The sequence below is a fragment of the Ammodytes marinus genome, assembly GCF_949987685.1.
Source record: "Ammodytes marinus genome assembly, chromosome: 2".
NCBI classification, from domain to species: domain Eukaryota; kingdom Metazoa; phylum Chordata; class Actinopteri; order Uranoscopiformes; family Ammodytidae; genus Ammodytes; species Ammodytes marinus.
Window position 1 is genome coordinate 14,849,925 of NC_137231.1, and position 5,000 is coordinate 14,854,924.

The 5,000-nt window shown below is 42.9% G+C and overlaps 1 protein-coding gene across 1 annotated transcript in view; it reads left to right on the forward strand.

Moving 5' to 3' along the window:
* arb2a (ARB2 cotranscriptional regulator A) overlaps positions 1–5,000 on the forward strand; it is a 269,788-nt gene that overhangs the window by 35,944 nt on the left and 228,844 nt on the right. The gene's annotated exons all lie outside the window — the stretch shown is intronic.

The following is a 5,000-nucleotide window of genomic DNA, read 5'->3' on the forward strand; positions in this document are numbered from 1 at the left end:
GGAGTAGGTCAATTATAGCAATGGCTCAAATACGGACTAATAATTCACACTACATATCTTGAAAATATTAGTGTTACTGTATTTCCACCACCACATATTCAGGCCACTTGTTAAAACCAAAGCTATAAAGTATAGTAGGAGAGCCTTTCTCCTTTTTCCACAAGTTGAAGACTTGTCATGTGCTGTCAGCCAGCGTGTTCTCCTGTGCCTGTCACTGCTCTGGATAGGAGCTGTGGGTCCCAGCCTCCTGCCACTGGGTGAACCGTGTGTGATTGTGTGGGTTTGTGCGTATATATATGTCTGTGTGCATGTTGCCCTCAGAGAACTTTGTTGATTCTGCTCTGCAGTGTCAGTGACACATTGAATGGGTTCGGTGGGAGTCCCCTGGTTTCCCTCGTGCTGTGTTTACTCCATCTGTTTACTCCCCCAAAACACTCTCAAATCTATTACCCCTCTCTCTCTCTCTTTCTCTCTATCTTTCCCTCTGTTTTTCACTCTCTCTGTATCTCCCTTATTTACTCCTGACTTCTCTTGACTTGTCGTTTCAAGTTAGTTGCTGTGTGTGTGGTAGTCAGGTGCGGTGTGCCTGTCGACAGCCAGCGCTTGCCTCTCCCTCAGCAGGGGGCGGGATTGGGTTTCTCTCTAAGCCATCCAGCGAGCCGCAACATATTGTTTCCCATGGAGGGATAGTTTCGCTTCTGTGTTTGTGATCAATAGAATAATGCAGTGAGAGACTTGATAAAATACTATAATGTCAAACGCACAAAGCAATAATCAGAAGTGCTTAGTTGTAGGGCTGTCAGCTATTTTTTTTATTTTTTATTAATCAATGAATTGTCTATAGAACATGAGAAAAATTGTGAGTTAAAAAAAAGTATCTTCATTTCTTTATTCATCTTCCTGTTAACCAAAACTAAAGAAAACCTTCTACTGCTATCTTAAGGGAACTATTCCTAAATAAATCTGGACCGTTGCAGTGTGTACCATCGTTCTAGGTTTGAGGTTGTTTTCCACTTTCATTCCCTCTTAGTGAATTTCAAATTCGGGCATTGTTTCTCTCTCTGTCGTATGTGCGCATGAAATTTACTGTGACGAAACATTGACATATGCATTGACATAGTATAGAATAGGTATTGCTTCATGCGACTACTTCTCGTGTGTTTGTGTCTGTAGGTAGGGGATGGACCTCTTTAGACGTCGAAGCATTATGCAAATAGAACGTTAGTCATGTTCTCTAACTTGACATTTGAGGAGTGTAGGTGCAGCCCTCTATGTAATTGGTCCCACTGTTTCCTTTAACTAGCTAAAGAGAAACTTATTTTTTGGGAGCTGAATGTCCAGTCTCGGTCTAATTACACAAGGTGAGAAGTGGTATGTGTCCGTAGTAGTCTTAAAGTATTTAGTGCTCCACAAAAGGTGAGCAAAGGATAACCCCAGTAAAAGTAGAGGGCTGTGCAATAACTCATTTGGTTACGTTACACAACCAACGTTCGCACCTCTTTATTTTGAAAAAAAGCAATGACCAATTAGGGACACTGACTAATGGTGAAACTTCATCGCTCAGTCAGTCAGTTAGTGACAGCTTTTCAAATTTATAGGGCTGGCCCTGCTTTACTGTGGTCCAGCCAAAGGGTGGAAAACAGGACACGGTGCTGTTTATTTGAGCTGGACCGGAGCCTGTTACCAGTGGTGTTGGTTAAACCAGTGTTTTCTGTTGGAATTCCCTGCTCAAGTTTTTCTCTAAAAGCGTGACCGCAGTGGTCACTGTGTGGGTTGGATTCAGAGTAACAAGAACTATTGTGAGTTTGAGTCTGGCCATATGACGACAGAAAGGAATTAATAAATCATTTGAAAAGGGAATATTTATGTGCTTGGCTTACTTTTCAGGATACATCATAGCCTGTAAAGGTCATCTTTGAAATAACATGCAACAACACTAACATTTGAATACCCACACACAGCATCACCTCTGAAACAACTTTATTAAGCGGTGTGCTCATTATGCAACCTGTGGTTTCGGTTTGTATAATGCCAGCCCTGAGTCTATGTGTGATGGTATGAATTGATAGTTTACATAGCCAACGCCAAGGGCACCACCAAGGGCTCATGAATGAGAGATGAAAAGAAGTAGAAGTGGAGCAAGGGAGGAAAAGAAGGATATCTCTCTTTTTTTTTCTTCTCTTACCTGCAACTGCTGGCTAATTAGCTGGCTACACTACCAAGCCTCAGCTGCAGGGACAGGGTTCAATAGTTCACCTAGCTACCACTGAGCTACAACCAAGGTAAACCTGGATTACCTGCTCCAGCGGCTACCAAACCCAAGTCTTACAAGTACCTGTCTTGTTCATCAACATGGAAATCAAATCAGTCCAAAGAGCTGGCCAGGTGGATTTACACAGACTATGTTGTCCCGAGAGGAGACATAGCAGCTGCTTACTGGTAAATTGTTTATGAGAGACTAAATAGCTGCTGTGTGGACCCTTGGAGGGAGGGAGACAACCAAAGATGTGTTTATGGCATCAGATTTACGACTACAGCCATTTAAAATAGGGTGGTATATTAATGCTTTGTCCTAGAAGTGTCAGCTACGCCTGTAAAAGATTAAAGGCCATTAATGATATGGGCCGTCCATCAGTTTATGTTGTGACAAGCTGAAGCATGGGAGATTGGCTCTTATCTTGATATTTGATATTTGAAGAATAAGTGAGGCTTCAACTGGTCAGCCATTGATTCAGATTGGTTATAGATCTTATGACTATACTTACTTAGTATTCACATAATACTTACTTAAAATTCACACAAGAATAAAGCAAACTCGTAGTTCTTAGCTTGCTCCAAAACTGTGTTTGTGTGTGTGTGTGTGTGTGTGTGTGTGTGTGAGAGAGGGAGAGACTAAGAGAGAGAGACACACACTGACTGACAGATAACCCTTTAACGTGTTAGAAAAGCATTAATAAAGGACAGCGTATTAAAATTCCACTCGTCTTCCTTCCTCATGTTCATTCCGCCTCAATCATTAGATAAAAGAAATGTATCAGTTAATAGTCTGATAATAAATGGATAGATCAACCTTAGTGAATGCAGCATTAAGGCACAAGGAACAAAAATACATCATGATCTTGTATATTTTTAAGACAATCAGAAGAAAAGAAAATTATTCACTTTTCCCTTTGAGCAAATGTGTTTGTCTGTTTGTCTGCGTTTCCTTTTTTGAGTTTTCTCTTTCTTTGCATCCTACTACTGGATACGGAGAGAGTGTTCTTTGCACTCCTCTCGTGTGTGTGTGTGTGTGTGTGTGTGTGTGTGTGTGTGTGTGTGTGTGTGTGTGTGTGTGTGTGTGTGTGCCAGTTGTACCAGCGCTACCGTCCTGTTGCCGGCAGAGCGGAGTATAGCAGAGCCTAGACTTGGAGGGTCGAGTCGGGCTAATGAAGTTGTCAGAGGCGTGTAGCGTTTCGGAGCTGATGGGGAGGGCCCTGCCAGCCAGCCAATAGCGAGGCTGCGTCTGTGATCAGCCGAGCATGATGGGAGACCACCCTGCGCAGCGAGTGCTCGGGCCCGGCACAGCCCCCAGATCAAAGAGCTGGTCTTTCTCATACACACCAGCAATTAATAAGATGCTGCAGCCCCCTCGCACACCAGCAGAAATTAGCGTGCACATACTTACACACTGAATGCTTAATAACAATTGGATGCACGCAAAGAATAAACAAATACACATTCAAGTGAGTACCGATGCACACATTCTTAAAATGTGCAGTTGTGTACTTGCACACATAAAAACATTTTACAAATATAACAGCATGCACAGACTGACTGAGAGGATGAAGTGAAAAGGGATAGATATCTTCATTCACCTCTTCAACCATTATTTTTTGCGCTCTCAGCCAGCAGTTCTTTTCCCCCTCTTCCCTCTCCCCTCTTTCTCTCTGTTGCCCCCCTTTAGTTAAGATATCTCATTAATACCCACTTCTCTTGCCTGCCTCCCGTTAGCCTCCAGTGTTAGCTTGCTGCTCTCTCTCTCTCTCGCCCCGCCGCCTATCTGTCTTTCCTCCCCTTCCTCTCCTCTGCTCTCTCCTCTGCTCTCTGCTCTGCCCAGGGTTCTTGTTTGAAATTCAAGAGTGGTGCAGTGAGACTGCAATAACCTACATACAGATCTCGCTCTCTCTCTCCTCTCTCTCTCTTTCTCTCTCTCTCTCTCTCTCTCTCTTTCTCTTTCTCTCTCTCATTTCCGTTTTCTTTCACTCCATCTCGCTCTCTCTTTTCTGTCTCTCCCATTCATTCTAACATCAGTCCTTTTCTTTAACAACTAATATCCCTGCCCGACTCCAGAGTATTTTTGAATAAGATATTTATTATTAAATGTGTAATGTATGTACATATATAAGACTGCTAATGAATATATATATTTTTTGTATCCGTCTTTACAAACGCCTCATCAGTCTGGCAGAGTGGCCCGCTATTCCATGCTTTGTTCTTTTAACTTTTCTCACTTCTTCTTCTCCTGATGCCAAACTCTTCTCTGTTAACCATTGGTTAATTTAAAATGCTGATGTGCTCTACCTCCTCTACCTTGCCTTGTTCATCATTCCACACCATCCTGCTGTGTGTCCCTGTGGCTTTGTGTGTACTATTGACTGTGTGTGTGTGTGTGTGTGTGTGTGTGTGTGTGTGTGTGTGTGTGTGTGTGTGTGTGTGTGTGTGTGTGTGTGTGTGTGTGTTTGTGTGTGAGTGAGTCGCTGGAGGCAAATCTCCTGTATGGCTCGCTGACTTTTTGGTGAACTCCTCTGCTGATTAAAATAAAGAGGAGTAGAGGGGGAGGCCAAATGAGAAGAACAAAGTTTTTTGTGTGGTTGTCTGCGTGTTTATTGGAGGCATGGGTGTTTTAGCACGTGTATGAATTCACATTGTGGCTTTCTGTCTGTGTGTGCGTGTGTGTGCATAAATGTGTGTAGTTCCTTGAGCTTTCACTTGTGTATAGAAGTGGCATATGTCGGCAGTGG